The 19,784-nt window shown below is 38.3% G+C and overlaps 1 pseudogene; it reads right to left on the bottom strand.

The window, feature by feature from the left end:
- Positions 1 to 19,784, bottom strand: part of LOC127434521 (DNA polymerase alpha catalytic subunit-like) — a 101,649-nt pseudogene that overhangs the window by 32,971 nt on the left and 48,894 nt on the right.

Here is a 19,784-nt window from a genome sequence, read left to right as displayed (position 1 = left end):
AAGCTTGCTTAGTCAGATGTGTTTGCCTTCACATACATGCAGTGTGTAAGTTTTAGGCTTCGACCTCAAATCTTCACAATTTCACTTATTAGAGGACACATTCCTCTTCTAAACACTAGAATCTCTCCTAGACATTGCAAACCACATGTACAGACAAAATAATTTAAACAAGGTGACAAACATACAAACTGATACTGCTTATTTTATATGCAGTCTCCTTTTGCATCCTCATTGTAACCAAGAGGAAGGAGGATGGGGGAAAAAAAAAGAGAAAATCAGAGAGCAAGAGAGAGAAAAAACATCTAATTGAAACACTAAGAGCTCGCTCTGCGAGAGAGGCAAGATAAAGCTTCATAATTGCATAATTATACCAGTCGATACCTGACACTGCGAATACAGCCACTTCTGCAGCCGTCAAATGAGTTCCACATAATTTAACCAAACACTGGGCAAAGACTGGGGCCCACAGATCAGTGCAAGCTACCAGAAAAATGCTCTTGCTCTCCTCCTTTCTCCCTCACTTTCTGCATTTCACAATTTCACTGTCGCATCTATACCTGCATTTTTTCCCCACTGCAGCCGTGTCTCGATTTTATCTAGTATATTTAAAATTACCTCTGACTTCAATTAAAACTTAGCACTCTGATATCTTATTTAACCTTTTTGAAAGTGAAATGCACCTTCAGAAATATGGCACACCTGATGCAGTAATAGTCACAACTAGATTCTCATGTGTTTAGATGTGTTGTGGGTGGTAGCCAGGGTGTTGCTATGCAGCTGCTAAGATGTTCTGAGTGGTTGTCAGCATGTTGCCATGTGGTTGCTTAGTGGCCCAAGTCAAAAGAGGCAAGGCTAAATTCTCTATGACATTATGGCCCCTAGATATTTCTTCACCCATTTTAATCGCCCACCAGGCAAAAACCGTAACCCAGCCTGTCTAGAAAAGTAACAGCAAACCTCTCCTCAACAAACCTGCACAATTTGAGGTACCAGACTGTGCACAAATGGTGTGGGATGAGTTATGCATTTAATACTTAAGGCTGAAACACATTTTTACGCATACCCAGATGCAAGTGCTTGGCCAACATGCTTAAAGGAGTATTCCAGGTTCAATACAAGTTAAGATCAATTGACAGCATTTGTGGGATAATGTTGATTACCAAAAAATGTATTTCAACTCATACTTCATTTTCTTTATAAAAAAAAACAAACAAACAAAAAAAATAATCGAGGTTACAGTTTGTCACTTACAATGGAGGTTAATGGGGCCAATGTTTGGAGGGTTTAAAAAAGGCAGAAATGTGACGCTTATAATTTTATAAAGACTTTAATTCTTCTCATGTATTATTTGAGCTGTAAATGTTGTTTAAATTGTAATTTTTAGTCATTTTAAGGTTTGTTGACATTACATCGTCATGGCAACAAACTTGTAAAATTGGCTAAAACATTTCACAGAAAAGGTTAGTAAGAGATTTTCACACTAAAATCATGTTTACACGCATATTGTTTGTTTTGTGGCTTTACTTTTGAAAAAAGTGTGTATTTTAACATTAAAAAATTGGCCCCTATTCACTTCCGTTGTAAGTGCCTCACTGTGACCTTGCGTATTGCTTTTTGCTTTTTTTATAGAAATGGAGGGGCAAGTCAATGTTAATTTTGTGGTAATCAATATTATGCCATAAATGCTGTCGACTGAGCTTAATTTAACAAGCTGCAAGGTCTCGTGGCCCATTAACATATACAAGGGCCTCTCAACAGGGCCCTGTGACTATGAGGGCCCCCAGCCCTCTTATAGGACCCTTTTGCCTTCCTGTTTCTAATGACATTTTTGGAGCCAATCTTTAATCTTATAACGCTGCCTGGTGAAAGTTTCCAAGCTCTTCTGGAAGTAGAAGACCTTGTAAAATAATTTCCAAAATAGCTTCCTTCATATTTTGATGCACTCATCTTTTTTATGTAAAATCTTTGCTGATTTTGATAAAGTAAATTAACAATAACAATTATATTTTTACTGATATTTCAAAATTACATGCAACATGTGCTTAATTTAATTTGATAGAAAAATAGGTTTAAAAAATATAACTTTCTGACTATTATTTCATATGATAGGCTTTATATGGTTAAGCTTTATTTTTTGTATAAAAGGGCTGTTGAACAAAAACATTTATTATACAGTACTATTCATTGCTATAACTGCATGTTTGCCCTACATTCCAAAAAATAACTTGGCTTAGGTGATTGGGAAAAAGAAAATATTGATATTTTGTGTGGTTCAAAAGCATTGATTAAACTAGATACAAAGTTTGCTGAGACACACTATAATGTTGGTCTGACAAATCCTTGTCTGAAAGTTAAAAATAGTTTTAAATGCTATTTTAGAATTTTTTTTTACAGGTTTAACAGTAAGTAAGAAAGAAAGAAAGAAAGAACATCTTAAATGTTCTTTAACATTTTTGAGCCCCACACCTTTCAGCCCTTCAAAGCTCTAACAATGAAGGGTAAAGTCTTTGAAGGAAAGAGTGTGTAGGGATGATAACTTCTGAATGGGAACGCATCCCATCATTCAGATGAGTTGGAAAAGATATAGCAGCGCGAGCCAGAAACTCTTTGCCGAATTTCACCAAACCCTTGCATAGATACTGTAGGAGCCTACCTTATTTGTTAAATTCATCAATGTATAAAGTGTTTGATGAAGTTAAAATATTTCCTAATTTACTATGGCCCCTTATATATATGCATTTTGTATGAATAATTTGTAGTATTTACATTGAGTTTACAATATGTATAACAAACATTAAAATGGTACTGTCTCTTTGAGAACAGCGGCTGTTCAGCGAACGTGTTTCGGCTGAGCGGTTTCTATACCACATCCGTGCTGTGTTTTAATTAATCTGACTGTAAATAACAGAACAGGTATTAAAAGAGACTTTGAATGCGTAGATCTCAACTTTAAAAGACAATTGGACTAGGGGAGCCCTAAAAGAAAATTGGCCCTGGGGCCCTTGCTAGTCATAATCCGCCCCTGCTCTCACAGGCTTTGTGCCTTGGTAATCAACAGCTGTACATTCACTCTGTGGCTCCAGAGCCTGAGAGAGTCTGAATGGATGCAAATGCGTCCACTTTGTACATCTCTGCTTTAAATCAAGCCTTTTCTATACAGCAATCTGACCTTTTGTTCAAAACAGGATTATCACCTATTTATTTATTTATTTATTTCTGTCCTTACACCCCCCAGTACAGCCCCAAGCCAGTTACCAAGGGTGAACCACATGACAAACATAATTGTGATAATTTGTTAAATGCCATGGCAACCCACATTAATGTAAATACAGGGGGTGCCACACTCTCATTTTGCTGAAGACACCAGGAGTCAGAAAGCATGACAAGGAAGAAGGAAGAGTGGGGAAAGGGAGGGAGAGAAGAGGAAAGCATATTTGCTTTGTCTCTAAAGGGTGGTTTTATTGGTAATGGTGGTGGATTGAGGGTGGAAGTGGCAGTGATTTCTTTCATGATTAATGCCTCACTGGTGTTCCGTAGGAAACTCATCAAACACCGCTGACTTCCAATCTGTAACCATGTAAGCCGCGAGTCCTCCCTCATGCAGGCAGGCTTTCTCTCTCTATCTCAGCGAACAAACAACTCTATTTGAGCTCTCCCCTCAGCTGAAAGGAATCCTTAATTACACAATATCAGCCTCTTCATTGCTCCTAGTGTGGGAGGGGACGGCTGAGCTGTGTCCACTGAAGCTGGGCCTGGGCAAGGAGGGGGCGCATTCACTACCAGCAGCTGTTTCACACATACTGACAAAAGAGCCTACAGGCACCGTCCCAACAAGAGAGGTGGCTACATTCAGGCCACTAATTGATTTCTGCACAGCACTGTGGGAGAATATACCCCACAACTTTCTTTGCCCTGCAAGTAAGATATGTGCATCTCAGAACAGTCTAAATAGTAGGGATGGGCCATGATGATCGTCTAAATTTCCAACAATCAACTAATCAATTTAGAATTTATTTATTTTTTAGTGGTTGTGCTTTAACCCTTTATCTCTGTGTGTATCAAATATGATACACAGCTTTTGACAGCTCCTGTTTCACTCTCTGTTCAAGCTGAAAAGACAAAAAACTTATGGTATGTATGTTTCACATGTTTATGGCTCATTTAGTGGTTATTTAAAAAAAAAAGAAAAAAAAAGAAAAAAAAGTGGTTTCAATGTTCATATCGATCTATTTAAAATGGTGGCGGATTTGTGTGAAAAATGACTCCTACGTTGGGATAAATGACAGCTTATTTTAAATCAAGTAAAAGTAACAGTAATGATTATATTGTTACAGATATTTTAAAATGAGTATTTGCTGAATATAAGCAAATTGCGCTTGGTTAATTTATTTTTAATATTATTTTATTGAAAAAGCCAGTTGAAATTACATGTATTAAATATGATACAACAGGCTTTTGCGGTATATCTCTCAATCACAATCCATTCAATTCATGCCCACCACAAAATAAATAAATAAATTCACAGAGCTTATAAATTTACTTTTTATAAGATATTTTTTTAAGTGAACTAATATTTCTGTGTATGTTTATATATGCAGCCTGCTGTTATTATAAACATCTCATTATTACAATCTATTATGATGTCATCTTACCATAAGCTCCTGAGACCCAGCAAAAAAAGTTTTACAATCCCTTTTTTTAATTGTCAAAATGGTGTTTGGTGCATAAAATACATATGATAAAAATAAATGTATTGAAAAAAATATTTTATTCATATTGTATTTGATGTGCTGAACTGAACTGTGATACATTTCAATCCATATTTATAGACCAAAGAAAGGATGTCATCATGGTCAAACTCTCAAACATTTGTTATCTCTGAAAAGCCCAGGGAGTCCTCTGAAAATACCCCAAGATTTACCACTGTAGCATGTATGGGCTAAGAAAAACTTAACAAATGTCCACCACAAAACTGAATTGCTGGGCCTCAGGAGGATAATGACCTTTAGAGCCTAATGTATCAAATATGATATATATTATATATATATATATAAAAATAAAAATAGAAATAAATAATATATATATTTTTGTAATATTTCTTTGTATAGTTTGTGTAGTGGTACTAACAAATTAGTATTTTCTGACAATTCTTTCATATGTTAGGCTTTACAGGGTTAATTAGCATGCTGACATGCATCTGTTTTGCATGGTAAAATGCCATGCACATGCAGATGGTCTTTATCAAGAGTCGCATCTTGCACTGTTTTTTTTTTTCCTTTCTTGAACGTAACGTTCTTAAGGGCCAAAGTATACTTCAGTTTCTGCGAGCGGTGCAAATATTATCATCAGCACAATCCGTGTACAGCCTAGTATTATAGACACATGGACATTCTGGATCTTTGGTACACGCACCTGCTGTTGACTCCGCTAAAATGAGTATCACAAAGCAGTCGCAGTGCGCAAGCGTTGAATGCATCAAGAGTATATTTTGAAAGGCTGAGCACTTGAACATAGTGGAGATGGAACGGCATGCTCGTGGAAGAACTCAGTATATCCTAGCCTTAGGAAGGCATGTTAAGTTCAAAACAGTGCAACTTTTAAGCATCTTGAGACAAGAACATGTCTTATGTAAATGCCACTTAAGAAACTCAGCTGACTGAGGTTAGGTGAATCTGAAAAGGCCGATTAGTGGAATTCTGGAATGCTTAGCATCTCAAGAAACTCTGCTATTGTGCTATTTAGCACGGATGTGCAATACTAAATTTTTTCAAAATAGAATAGTCGGTGGGTTGCCTGAACAACTAGTCAGTTTTGAAAATATGTAGCATTACACAAACCTTCTAAATACAATTATATATTTTGTAATACTCCCAGCATTCCAGAATGTCCCAGCAGTTTAGTATTCCCTAACTGGAGAGTTCCAGAACCTGGCACTGATTGGACCGGTCTACTCTATGTAGTCAACAATTACACCTGTCAATCAAAACACTCAGCTGGCAAATTAGATACACAAACATTTCCAAGCTCTTAATGCAGGCCCAATATCTACACACTTGTAACATCGCCAGGGCCTGTATTTCTTCATTGGCGTGACGACACTGTGAGAGCGAACAAAATTAAACCCATTTGTGACGCAGCAGGAGGGGGGCGGTAGCTGTTTAGAGAAACACTCAAAGGTGAAAGGCCGCATCTGAAATTCAAATAAAGATATGAAATAAACAAACGGCATGAAGATGAGCTCAAATTATCCGACGTTAGTTGCCACGTTAGGAGTGGACCGGGAAAAAGGGTGCAGACTTTCTCTGAAAATTAAAAAACAAACACAAAATAAACAGTCCAAATGTGAATTTAGCAATTATCTAAAAATTTTATATAAAAATTATTACTATCAAAACATTTAAATCAGCTACCGAGCTGCACAGAGTAGAGAATAAAATCTTGAACAAGAAATACAACCAGAAAAATTATATAGCCTATATTTTTGTTGTTGTTGTTATTTTACCATATATAACAAGATTGAAGGAGCAGTCACACTAGACTAGGGCAGCACAATAATGGTAAAAATGATAAATCACGATTATTTTGCTCAGTTAAAAAACATTTTTATTACAGGGCAGAACAATATGAACAAAAAATTACTGTTGCCACTGCTTAGATTTCAATTTAAAAAAACAAAAACAAAATTACATTAAACAAAATCAAGATGTTAAAACTACTCTTATGACATGTTTGCTCAAGCTTTACTGCCAATATAAGAGTTACTCTGTAGAGTGTTCACATTTGAGTCCTCTTTTAAAATCCATTCTTTAAATAATAATAATAAATTATTATTATTATTTTACCAAGCCTTTTGTTTTGAAAGAAGACGGTGTTGTTTTTTCTGTGTCACCAGAAGGTGACAACAATTTGTGCTCCTCCAAAACATGGTGAAATGCCATGTTCCATGGGGTTCCTTTAGATTTGTTTAGACGTTTGTAATGGCCAAATATATTAGATATTATGTAAATGTGGAACTGAAGTAAATCCAGAACATTTTAAATAACGTTGTCAGCGCACGCAACACGCACAAACCGAACCAAACTCAGAGTACAGCTTTTCTGTATATAACACATATAATCAGAGTATAACATAGATTTCATTTCATGTGCTTAGAGCACAGGGCCGCTCTTAACCAGATGAAACAACAGATCATGTGTGTTCTGAGTATGTTTAATACACTACAGTTCAAATCGGTGCACATACACTATATGGACAAAAGTATTGGGACACCTACACATTACACCTACAGGAGCTTTTATGACATCCCATTCTAAATCCATAGGCATTAATATCAAGTTGGTCCCCCCTTTGCAGCTATAAGTGCTTCCACTCTTCTGTGAAGGCTTTCTACAAGATTTTGGAGTGTGTCTGTTAGAATTTTTGCCCATTCTTCCAGAAGAGCATTTGTGAGGTCAGACACTGATGTTGGACGAGAGGGCCTGGCTCGCAATCTCCGTTCTAGTTCATCCCAAAGGTGTTCGATAGGGTTGAGGTCAGGGCTCTGTGCGGGCCAGTCAAGTTCTTCCACAAACTCATCCAACCATGCCTTTATGGACCTTGCTTTGTGCACTGGGGCACAGTCATGCTGGAACAGAAAAGGGTTTCCACAAAGTTGGAAGCATAGAATTTTCCAAAATGTCTTGGTAAGCTGAGGCATTAACATTTCCCTTCAGTGGAACTAAGGGGCCTAGGCCAACCCCTGAAAAACAACCCTATAGCATTGTCCCTCCTCCACCAAACTTTACAGTTGGCACAATGCAGTCAGGCAGGAAATGTTCTCCTGGCATTCGCCAAACCCAGACTCGTCCATCAGACTGCCAGATAGAGAAGCGTGATTCGTCATTCCACAGAACACGTTTCCACTGCTCCAGAGTCCAGTGGTGGTGTGCTTTACACCACTCCATCCAACGCTTGGCATTGTGCTTGGTGATGTAAGGCTTGCATACAGCTGCTCAACCATGGAAACCCATGCCATGAAGCTCCCGGCACAGTTTTTGTGCTGATGTTAATGCCAGAGGAGGTTTGGAACTCTGCAGTTATTGAGTCAGCAGAGCGTTGGCGACTTTTACGCACTATGCGCCTCAGCACTCGGCGACCCCGCTCTGTAACTTTACATGGTCTGCCACTTCATGGCTGAGTTGCTGTGGTTCCTAAACGCTTCCACTTTGCAATAATACTACGTACAGTTGATCGTGGAATATCTAGGAGGGAAGAAATTTCACAAACTGACTTGTTGCAACGGTGGCATCCTATCACGCTCGAATTCATTGAGCTCTTTAGAACGACCCATTCTTTCACAAATGTTTGTAAAGGCAGACTGCTTGGCTAGGTGCTTGATTTTATATACCTGTGGCAATAGGACTGAATGAAACACCTGAATTCAATGATTAAGAGGGGTGTCCCAATACTTTTGTCCATACAGTGTACAAGATATACGATACTCGTAAACATTCGCGGCTATGTATTTCAGCGCGTGCTTGAAAGTGAAACAGTGATCGGTCAGTGGCAAACCTCTGAAGAGAGGGCGTGAAGGGTCAGTTGATGTGAAAATGGACTACGAAAGAGCTTGTGATTTGGTCTGCATCTGTAGACACAGCCTACGACAAAAAACAATTTGCAACTTTACCTGGCAGATAATTTCTGCTTGCTAGCTCACTAATACCATAGACAGTTATGCTTAATTAACTGCGAGGCAGAAACAGCGATCATGGCTAAAATACAATTAATTGTGCAGCCCTACCCTAGACATTGCAATCTATTCACTCTTTTCATGCACATACAAATACCGGAGAGCAGGGTAAACAAGCATGTGTGAGCAGTTTGGGGAACTCTGCCTACAAATTTGCCTAGTGAAAATAAATTTTACCAGAAAGGATCTAAATGTCACAAACTTACCTCTTAGCTGAGAATAAAACAGAGGACACTAAATTTTAAGTTGAAAAGAATGCAAACTTCAATTACAAAGGGAAGCTGCATGGCTTGCAATGTGGTAAGTTACTGGAATAGTTGGTATATTTTTAAAATTTTGAATTTATTATTATTTATTCTGAATAATTAATAAAATAAAAAACCAAGGAGCATGACATCATATCCTGTTGCAGGGTACAAAATAATTTAGCATTATTCACACAGAGCACAATTTTTAAACCTCACTGACCAAATAAGAAAAGTTTTTGTGTCAGTGGGTCTAGATTTACAAACTTTTGGTGCAAATTCTTGTCGCCGATGTTTGCCATTGATTTAGAACACTTCCAGTGTGATCACATCTTAGTCTATGATTCAGTCTAATTATGAAACGCCATATCCACCACACCAGTAGGGGGTGATCTGGAACACAGTGGGCGATGCATTTACAGCAGCAGTCGTTTAATACTCACACTGTAGTATCTCCTGATGTGGCGGCGAACGTCCAGTTGTAGTTTGTTGCTTATTTGGATGGGATGGTCCAATGGGCTGCCCCACAGGGGATGTGGCAACAACTCTTCAGACTGGGCTGCAAGGTGCTTCCCTGAGAACCACAAAAATTCACTTTTAAACACAGCATTTCCACAGCACAGACAAACCTGCTTGAAAAATCAGGGCATTTATCTTATTGACTGGCAATGCCCAAAGAAGCTTTTAAAGGCTATAAGACCTGACCTATTACACATTCAAACATACTAAAAATATAATTTCGGTACCCTCAGGACTAACGCTCTAGGGTGTCCAGGTAGGAAAATAAATACTCAGAAGCAATAATGGCACTGCATTAAGCTTTCAGCTGTGTATCCGGGTGACAGCGAGTAACAAACGGCATACTGCAGGGGTGATTTGCAGGCTTTGCAAGCTTTTCTAGAGCCTCCCATTGAGAAACAGTGGCAACGACTGTAGTTAAACAGTGAATGAAACTATTATAGCCTGATATCCTTTCAAACTAACCTCACACGGGCACTATCAGAGCTGTTTATGGTGCTCATTATGCCTTAAATAATGTGTGTGTGTATTGCTAATGCATCAACACACACTCAAGCTCACAGTCTCACACAAAGACTCACATCACTTTTAGCTTTACAGCAGAGCAGCGGTGAAGAGCTGTGTTCAATTCGCACTCCGGTAGTCGATGCCATTAGCGTTTTTATGATCTTTACTTCTCTCACTGAACGGCACTTTGAGGGGGAACTGTGTGTGTATGCAAATACCAGCTCTCAGTGTCTCTAGCATCTCAATCCAGCGTGTCTGTTTGCATTCCTGTTGTCCTCCCTCTCTCCGCAGCCGGCTCTGATAAGAAAACGATTTGCCGTGTCTGTAAGTCAAGGCTGTTCTTAAAGTCTTCCTTTCATCAACTCCCTCCCCATACCCTGATCTCTGTAATAATGCTGTACTCCTAATAATTAGATACCTTATCAGATGAACACGGGAGTACATGTAAGAGCCAGAGAGCATATGCGAGCAGCCCGTTTAACTCATCAACATTACGTACACGTGATAACCATGCAGTTGATAGTTGAATGTAGATATTTGTTATTAGGGACTATAAATGCATATCGAAGTTGTAGTACGTGTAAATACCAACCAGTTTTTCCCAGAATTCCAAGCTTTCCCTGGCTAGGGGAGTGCAAGTTCTCTAAACGGCGAGATCAGAGCAGTGGAGGGGGTCAAAGTCACTTTTTATGAGTCTTATATAAGAGAAAGCTGTGCCTGAGCATGTGTGTGTGTGTGTGTGTGTGTCTGAGGACCCTTAATTAGAGGCAGATTACACAAGCTCTTCTGGCCCCTGCTGACCTAGGTCTGGAGAATGACGGACATCCTGTGTACCGAGGAGCTCTAGGAATACACTCCGGCAAAAACTCTCTCTCCCCCCTTTGCTAATTTCTGCCAAGCCTCTATAAATAAAGTGCGTGGCTCTGAAATTAATAGGCCGGTAAAAGCCTGGTGCAGAGGAAGTAATCATTTGTGGAGCACAAATTTATTGTTACTTGTCATTACACTATTTAACAGGACGTTGAGGTAGGACACAATTGAACGGTGAGAAATGCACATATTGGGTTGTCCTGGTTAGCCTTTTGCTGGCTGATTAGATCTGGCCTGTTAATGGAAGTGTATGAGTGAACTCACTGCCCCTTCAAACATATATTTGAATATCTATGTCATAGATGTTTTTGGTCTCGCAATCAGGGCAGGAGAAGGTAAACCTCTCGCAGTCTCGGTAGCACTCCTCATCGGTGAGCTGGGCCGGTGCTCCCAGAAAATTGTCCCCTTCGTCCTTATGTTGCTGCTGCTGTTGGGCTCAGGAGTTACTCGGGTCGAGTGCTGGACAAACAGGTAACAAAGGCAAAGAAGCTGAAGCCCATGCTGTGAAGCCCTTAAAACACTTACTTCAAACACAAACATTTTTTAACAGACAGTAAACTGAAAGTTTGATATTTTGCTTTCAAATGGCAAAAGAAATTGGCTACACATTTTCAAAATCAACTAATAGGTGGGTTGCCTGAACAACTAATTGACTTAATTAAACGAATCTCAAAGAAGTCCTGTATAATTATGCTGGTTCACCTGATCCCAGTCCAACGCATTCCTTATGGGGCATTTACGTATGATCCGTTCTTGAATTCAAAAAACAGTCAGAGAAGGATTGGAAAAGAATGTCTCAAGATATGGTTTTAAACGTTGGACTATTTTTACTTGACACGCTGTCTTAAAAATGCACAGCCCTTGGCAGGACATGACGCAATGCCCAAAGACATCCATCTGAATTTGTATGGCTGTGGTGCTTTGAAGGGACAAATTTAAAGACAGAAGGGGTTATATTGTGTAAACGGTCTAATACCTAAAGCACAGCAGACTGTCAGCAAAAAAAAAAAAAAAGAAAAAAAAAAAAAAAAATTGTGCTGTGTGATTAAAAATGTCTATGATTAGCCACTGGCTAGTAAATTTTCATATTTCACTTGCCAGTGATTAAGTAGTAGGCTATATTGGCAAAGTTCATCCTTTAACTGTGTAAAATGTGGTTTGACTCGTTCTGCGTAATTTGTATCTGTGTAAAGATGAGATCCATGCAATTCATTTGTCATCCTTTGTTCTTTACAGACAATTGTTGATCAAAAATGACAAAACAAAAATTTATTCTAATCATGAATAGCACAGTTGTGTTAAAGAAGCTATGCACTCATTTTCATTTTCTTAAAGAGATGGGACCGATTTCTAGCAGGTGATCTACAAATAAATGTAAATAGTATAAATTATGCATTAAACAATGAACATGTAACAAAATATACTATAATGTATGCAATATAATATCATTTTTATTGATGGAATACATGGACTTGTATAAAGCTTAAATTTGACAAAAATTTTGGAAAACAAAATATAATTAGCAAAATTTACATTTTCGTAATGTACCTAATAAGAAGGTCCCCTGATATTATTTCTTTCATATGTAAGCAAAGTAGACATTATAACTGAAATATACACATATGAACAGATATTGAATCGAAATCAAATCTGTATTAATACCTCGCCCTAATTATGACCTATCTCAACAAACTAACTACACGCAGATGCAACACAGCTAATATTGATATTTTTCTGTCTTCCACAACTGATGTTTACTTATGAGTAAAATACCGCTTTCTGAAGCTTTGAGATGTTCTAGAGCTAATTGAATTTCCTGTGTTGGTGATGAAGGATTGCAGGCCCAGCCATACACACGGTTGTATTTATGGAAAGTGGAAAAAAGGTGATGAACAGAGGGAGAAGGGTAAAAGGAAAAGTTGAAAGAGGAGAGAGGGACCGGAATAAGGAGAAGATGGCACGGCTGCAGAAGGCAAGAGGAGGGAGACTAGCAAACGATAAGAATAAACTGGAAACATTATAAGGGGAAAGAGGAGGGGTAGAGAAAGCGCAGCGATGTGATTTTTCCCAGGCAGCTGAGATCATCAAATCATTAAGAGACAGCAGCTGAATCTCCATTTAATCCCCCCAGGTGACACCGAACACTACTAGAGCACGGAAAAACAGCCTACGTCCCCCTGGGTAATTTGGCTAAGTGAATAAATGAGCACATAAGTAAGTGTTGACTATGAGACTTAGGGGATTAACCACTGTCTCTAAGGATCCAAACTCGCAGACGCCCGAGTGCTGTTGCCATCTACAGGCAAACATGTGACATGTCACGTTGGAGACCAGCTAAATCTGCAGTCAGGGGAACAAGGTGGTGCATCTGTTGTAGGGACACAGAATGTTGATTTGTGTACTGAGAGACTGTTTAACATGATTACATTTGAAGCAGCTGACCTAGCAGAAGCAAATGTGGTGTAAACACGTTTCGTTAATCGTCAAGTAATTAGGGAAGTAATACACTCAGTTCTAGTAACATGGTGGGTAGATAAGAATTAGTGCCTGAGTTTTGGACCAGACTGCAGGATACCAAATAACAGCCAGGGTCCTGTTGTCATGGAGACAGAGTGGTAGGGTTAATACACTTCTTTTTTTGAAGAGCACCTGAATTTCCAACAGGGGGGTAAATGGGATCTCAGCTGCAACAAAAAGGTAAACAGCAAACTGTATTGCTACATTCTTAATATTTTTAATGCTCTAAATTCACAACTACAAAATTATGAGTTTAATCTCAACCAAACTTTTGATGCATCAATAACTGCCAAACCATCACTTCAAATAGCAGTTTTCAAACACCATAATTGCAAGCACTCTGGAAACACCCTATGAAATGCTTTGATCAGTGTAATTTTCTTTCTTATTTTGACTTCTTACTGAAATAGGAAGTTTTAGAACGGGAAATTTCAAAGGTCTTGTCCTTTTTAAAATAGTCAGTGGCATGTGATTTTTAGGGAAAGAGGACATTGTCATTTTAGAAAGCTTTTTATTGGATAAAAAAAAGAAAAGAAAAAGAAAATTGTATTCCCCCTGCATACAAACATAGATTTTCTAAAATTGTTATTCATGTCAGCACTAATGATGTCCGGCTTTGCCAGTCGAGGATCACAAGTCATAACGTTAAAGAGGTACTTGCAAACATGCTCTCCTCTCTAGTAATTTGGCTCATAGTCTTAATAATGATAGTATATGATTAACTGGGGCCCAGGTCAGGAAGCAGAAAAACTGGTTAATCCGAACGTCTGCTAGCTGCCTTGAGACGTCACACGTAGTCACATAAACTACAACATAGAGGCCGTATCACCTAGATATCATATAGAGACTGTGTCTGTTCCCCAAACCTGGCTTAAACCAGATGAATATATTAGTTTAAATGAATCTACTCCCTTAGGTTATTGTTATAAACATGAGCCTTGTCTGTAGGGTCGCGGAGGTGTTGCTACAATTTACAATTACGTTTTTGGTGTTACTCAGAGGACAGGATATAAGTTTAAGTCTTTTGAACTAATAATGCTTAATATGACACAATCAGATATAAATAAAAAAATCTCTGTTGTCTTTTGCCCTTGCTACAGTATATAGATTACCTGGGCCTTACTCTGGTTTCCTTGGTGAATTTGCAAATTTTCTATCAGATCTAGTATTTAATGTAGATAGAGCTTTAATTGTTGGTGACTTCAACATTCACACAGATAATGAAAATGACACATTGGAATTAGCATTTATCGATATTCTCAACTCTCTTGGAGTCAGACAAAATGTGACAGGACCAACTCATCGCCATAACTATACGCTAGATTTTCAGTTAATGTCACTCAATCTACACCATGTTATCGTTCAGGTAGAACTATTCTTGACCACAAAAGATAGCTTCACTAATAATCTTCCAAAATTGGCTCACATACTCAGTAAGCCAAAAAGTCTAGAAGAACTTGATGTAATAACAAAGTATAAATAGTCTTCTCTAGCATGCTTGATAGTGTCGCCCTCCTTCGATTAAAGAAAATGAAAGAAAAAGCCTTGCACCGTGGTACAATGATCACACTCATGCTCTCAAGAGAGCAGCTTGGAAAATGAAGCGCAAGTGGAAGAATACAAAATTAAGAGGTATTTCGTGGTGCATAGAAGGATAGTGTCTGTAGCTACAGACAGGCACTAAAAGCTGTCAGGTCAGCATATTTGAGCAAACTCATAGAAAATAACAACAATCCTAGGTGTTTATTCAGTACTGAGGCTAAGTTGGTTAGTAATAAAGCATCGACTGAACCAGATATTCCGTCGCAGCACAATAGTAATGACTCCATGAATTCCTTTACATATAAAATTGAAATAATCAAATAAAATTGGAACTATGCAATCAACGGTCACAGCACCTCAGAAAACAGTGTCTCATAATTTTGCTCATGAGCTACTTCAATCCTTCGCTGTCTCTGGTCATGAAGAGCTAACAAAACGTATCAAAAAAATCAAAAGCCACAACATGCATGTTAGATCCAATACCAACTAAGCTCTTAAAAGAGGTATTCCCTGTAATCTCAGAACCTCTTCTTAATATTATTAACTCCTCGCTATCCTCAGGACATGTCCCAAGAAACTTTAAAATGGCAGTTATCAAACCGCTTATCAAGAAGCCACAGCTTGATCCTGGAGAATTGGCTTATGACAGACCGATTTCAAATCTACCATTTATGTCGAAAATACTAGAAAATGTAGTGTCCTCCCAACTATGTTCATTTCTACAGATAAACTGAATATATGAAGAATTTCAGTCAGGATTTAGGCCCCATCACAGTACAGAGACTGCACTTATCAGAGTTACAAATGACTTGATCTTATCATCTGATAGCGGCTGCATTTCTCTTCTAGTGCTTTTAGATCTTAGTGCTGCCTTCTACACGATAGATCACGACATTCTCTTGAATAGGCTGGAGAATTATGTTGGCATTAGTGGACTTGCATTAGCATGGTTTAGGTCCTTTTTATCAGACTGCTACAAATTTGTATGTGTAAACGAGGAATTGTCAAATCAAACAAAATTAAGTATGGAGTGCCACAGGGATCAGTTTTAGGACCTATACTTTTCTCCTTATACATGCTTCCCCTGGGAGATATTATCAGGAATCATAGAATAAGCTTCCACTGTTATGCCAACGATACCCAACTTTATATTTCTTCAAAACCTGATGAAATTTCACAATTCTCCAAATTAGCAGACTGTATCAATGAAATCAAAGGTTGGATGGCCAGAAATTTCCTTCTACTCAATTCCGACAAAACAGAGGTACTAATGATTGGACCAAAAACTCTTATATTAAAAAAAAAAAAAAATAAAAAAAAAAAAAAAAAAAATAAGCAGCTAAAATATAATTTGACTCTCAATGGATGTACTGTTACATCATCTTCTACAGCAAAGAACTTAAGTGTTATATTTGATACCAATCTGTCCTTTGAAAATCAAATTTCCAAGTTTGTTTCCAGCATTCTTCCACTTTTTTGTGTCGATAAATTACGACACATGCTCTCTGTTGCTGATGTCGAAAAACTAATTCATGTGTTCATGACCTCAAGACTAGATTATTGTAATGCATTACTGGGAGGATGTCCAGCAAGTTCAATAAATAAACAAACTTCAATTGTTTCAAAATGCAGCTGCCAGAGTGCTGACTAGGATCAAGAAATATGATCATATTAGCCCCATTCTATCGTCGTTACATTGGCTACCTGTTATATTTTGTATTAATTTTAAAATTCTGTTAACTACATACAAAGCTTTGAATGGTCTAACTCCACAGTACTTAAGTGACCTTCTGACCTGCTATATTCTGTCACGTTCATTATGATCACAAAATTCTGGCTTGTTAATAATTCCAAAAATATCAAAATCCACAAAAGGAGGTAGATGAGGTTACCAGAGCCAGCCAGATCCAGCTCCGTTCCTGCGGTGTTGGACTCCACTGCTACGTGTTGCTGAAAGATGACTACAAACTACAGCCGGTGCCAACCAGACATAACTTCAGTCTTTTGACTTCAGAGGATGAACTGATGCCAATTCCAACTGTAAGACATGAGATACTTCATATGCCACTGCCTGAACATTGAGCTTAGGATGGACCCCACCGAACCTCACCGAAATGACCTGCAGGTTGAACTGCGATGCACCTCATTAATCTCTGCCTGCATCACCTTTGTCTACTGATGGACTACACTCTTGAAATGGAATACATAGACTATCATTTAATTACCAACAAAAGCCTTCATCAGCCAACTAACAAAAGACAATGCATCATGTTAACTTCCGCAGTTAATCCAGGATGGACTTCAAAGAATAGTCATTACTCTTAAAGTAAAAAAAAAAATAAAAATATTATTATTATTATTATTATTATTATTTTTTTAAATCAAATGGACCTTAACGCTTAATTTACAAATTTAAAACCATGACATGCACTGCACATAAATAACAAATATTGGCATTATTTTCATGTTGTTTAGCCAGAGGGGAACTGGCCCCCACAGTGAGCCTGGTTTCTCCCAAGGTTATTTTTCTCCATTAACCAACATCTTAATGGAGTTTTGTGTTCTTTGCCACAGTCGCCTTCAGCTTGCTCACAGGGGTTCTAAATACAATTATTTAATTTCTTTACACAATTTACAATAATATTTAATCAAACTACACAATGATCACTAAGACTTTATAGATATTACAGTTTCATTTTTTGTTAATGCATGATTTCCTGTAAAGCTGCTTTGAAACGATGTGTTGTGAAAAGCACTATACAAATAAAAATGACTTGACTTACAAATCAAGTACTCTATATTATTGGTCCATTTCCCAGAAGAGCAGAAACTTTACATTTCAAATGTGCTAAAAGGTAATTGTCAACTTTTGGGACTACTCCAGGATATAGGTGGCCTCAAAGCTAATAGACTCACAGCAACAAATTTAACCCAAGTTCAGCATCTCTTGGTATATGCTGCTTTTCATGACAAGCCAAGAAGAAAAAATGGGCCTAATTCAGATGTCTTTTATGAGAAATTTAACAATCACTGACCCAGACAGGATGCCTCACCTAGCCATGTGGTGATGAGCACTGCATCAATGCCCTCAATAGGATCACAGATCCTGCCCACCACAGGGTGTACCTGCGGGGACAGGTAGTACTGTGTGTCCAGACTGAGTCCTGCCTGTTTCTGCAGCTGCTCTAGAGCATACGCCCTTTGACTGGCTGCCAGGTTTGAACCATCCTAACAAAAGAGAAGAACGTTTAGTATGGTATTAATAGTCTGTGAGACACCAACACATTTGAAAGAGGAACAAATGCATTGGCTGCTCACCTGACAGATGACATAAGACACTGTGTCACCCGCTTTAAACTTCTTTCCACCCTGAGAGTTGATCCAGAGAGCAACATGGACATGGGGAAGACTCTTCTTGTCAGGATAGTCCTGAGGTTCTTTTGTAAGTGCCTAGAGAGAAAAACAACATAAAAAAATAAAATAAAATGTTCTCTTACACCCTTGAACACCAACATACACAAAAATAACCCTTTATACAAAAAAAAAGTAAGTCCTTTACCTTATGAATCTCAAACATATTGAGTGGGACACCGCCATTGGCAACCTTCTCTCCGACTTCAATCAAATGTTTTTGAATGTTCTCTACGATGGTGTTACGGTTCTGGTCCAACAGAATCTGACCAATCACGTAACTAAATGGAAGGGGAAATTATAATGTAAATCACAACCCCATAACAAAATTCTTGTACTGAAAAGCACTGAAATACACATTACACTACTGTCTGCATTTTTTAAAGGAATAGTACACCGAAAATCTTTCAGAGTTTGCTCACTCTCAACCCATATTACTTTCTTCTTTATGTGAAACACAAAAGAAAAATTTTTAATAATTAGTTTGCTCCATCTTTACAATGCAAAAGCAGCTGATTGTGAGTCACTTTAGGTTTTGGTGAGAAACAACCTGAATTTTGTCCACATAAGTCATTTTTCAGTTTAAACCTTGATGTCCACTGCACATTTATGAGTGCATGAGAGAAGCTGTTTGAGAAAAGCGGGTTGTTTCTCACGAAAATTTATCATACACCTTTAAAAGACCTGAAATATTACGCACGAGTAACACGGACCACTAATATGACAGTTTGGGTCTTTTAAATTTTAAAAGTGAATCACTATCAACTGAGGTTGAATTTATACGGAATGTTAATGAAAAATCTCCTTTTGTGTTCCACATAATAAAGTCACACAGTTTAAAATGACAGGAGGGTGAGTAAATTATGACAGAATTTTCATTGTTGGGGGAACTTTTCCTATAAGGACAGACGCAGCTTCTGATTCGAACTCTAGTGCACTGACTTGCCACACTCCTTGGCCAGGTCACACCAATCTCTGCGCACAATGTCCAGGCCTTTTAGCTCTTGTTTGGTGTTGTATTTGCCATCTCCCTGCAGCTCGACCATTAGTGCTGCGTATTTCTTCTTTTTCAGCAGCAAAAGGGACTTAAACACACCGTCTATGTCAATCTCCAGGAGCTTATAGAGTTTATTCACCTCGCTTTTCACCTAGACACACAAACACACACATTTATTTAATTGGTGCTCGTTGCAGTGAAGTTTGGTGTAGTGCTGTACTAAAAGAATGGCTGGTATAATTCTCTCTCTCCCTGATTGTCAGCGATGTCCCTGTCATTAGTCACAGTCATACACTGCATTTTTCTGCAAGATGTGCAGAAGCCCTCCTTCCCCCAATACGCCCCACCCTTACCTTGTTTCCCAGTTTGAAGACCTCCTCCAGGTTGGTGCTGTTGGTGTTGATCATGATGGAGTCAGTATCCCCGTATATGACCTCCAGATTCATCT

This window comes from Myxocyprinus asiaticus, chromosome 44 (genome assembly GCF_019703515.2).
Source record: "Myxocyprinus asiaticus isolate MX2 ecotype Aquarium Trade chromosome 44, UBuf_Myxa_2, whole genome shotgun sequence".
Lineage (NCBI taxonomy): Eukaryota > Metazoa > Chordata > Actinopteri > Cypriniformes > Catostomidae > Myxocyprinus > Myxocyprinus asiaticus.
The sequence above is the reverse complement of the archived record's forward strand: the minus strand, read 5'-3'. Positions and strand labels throughout refer to the sequence as shown.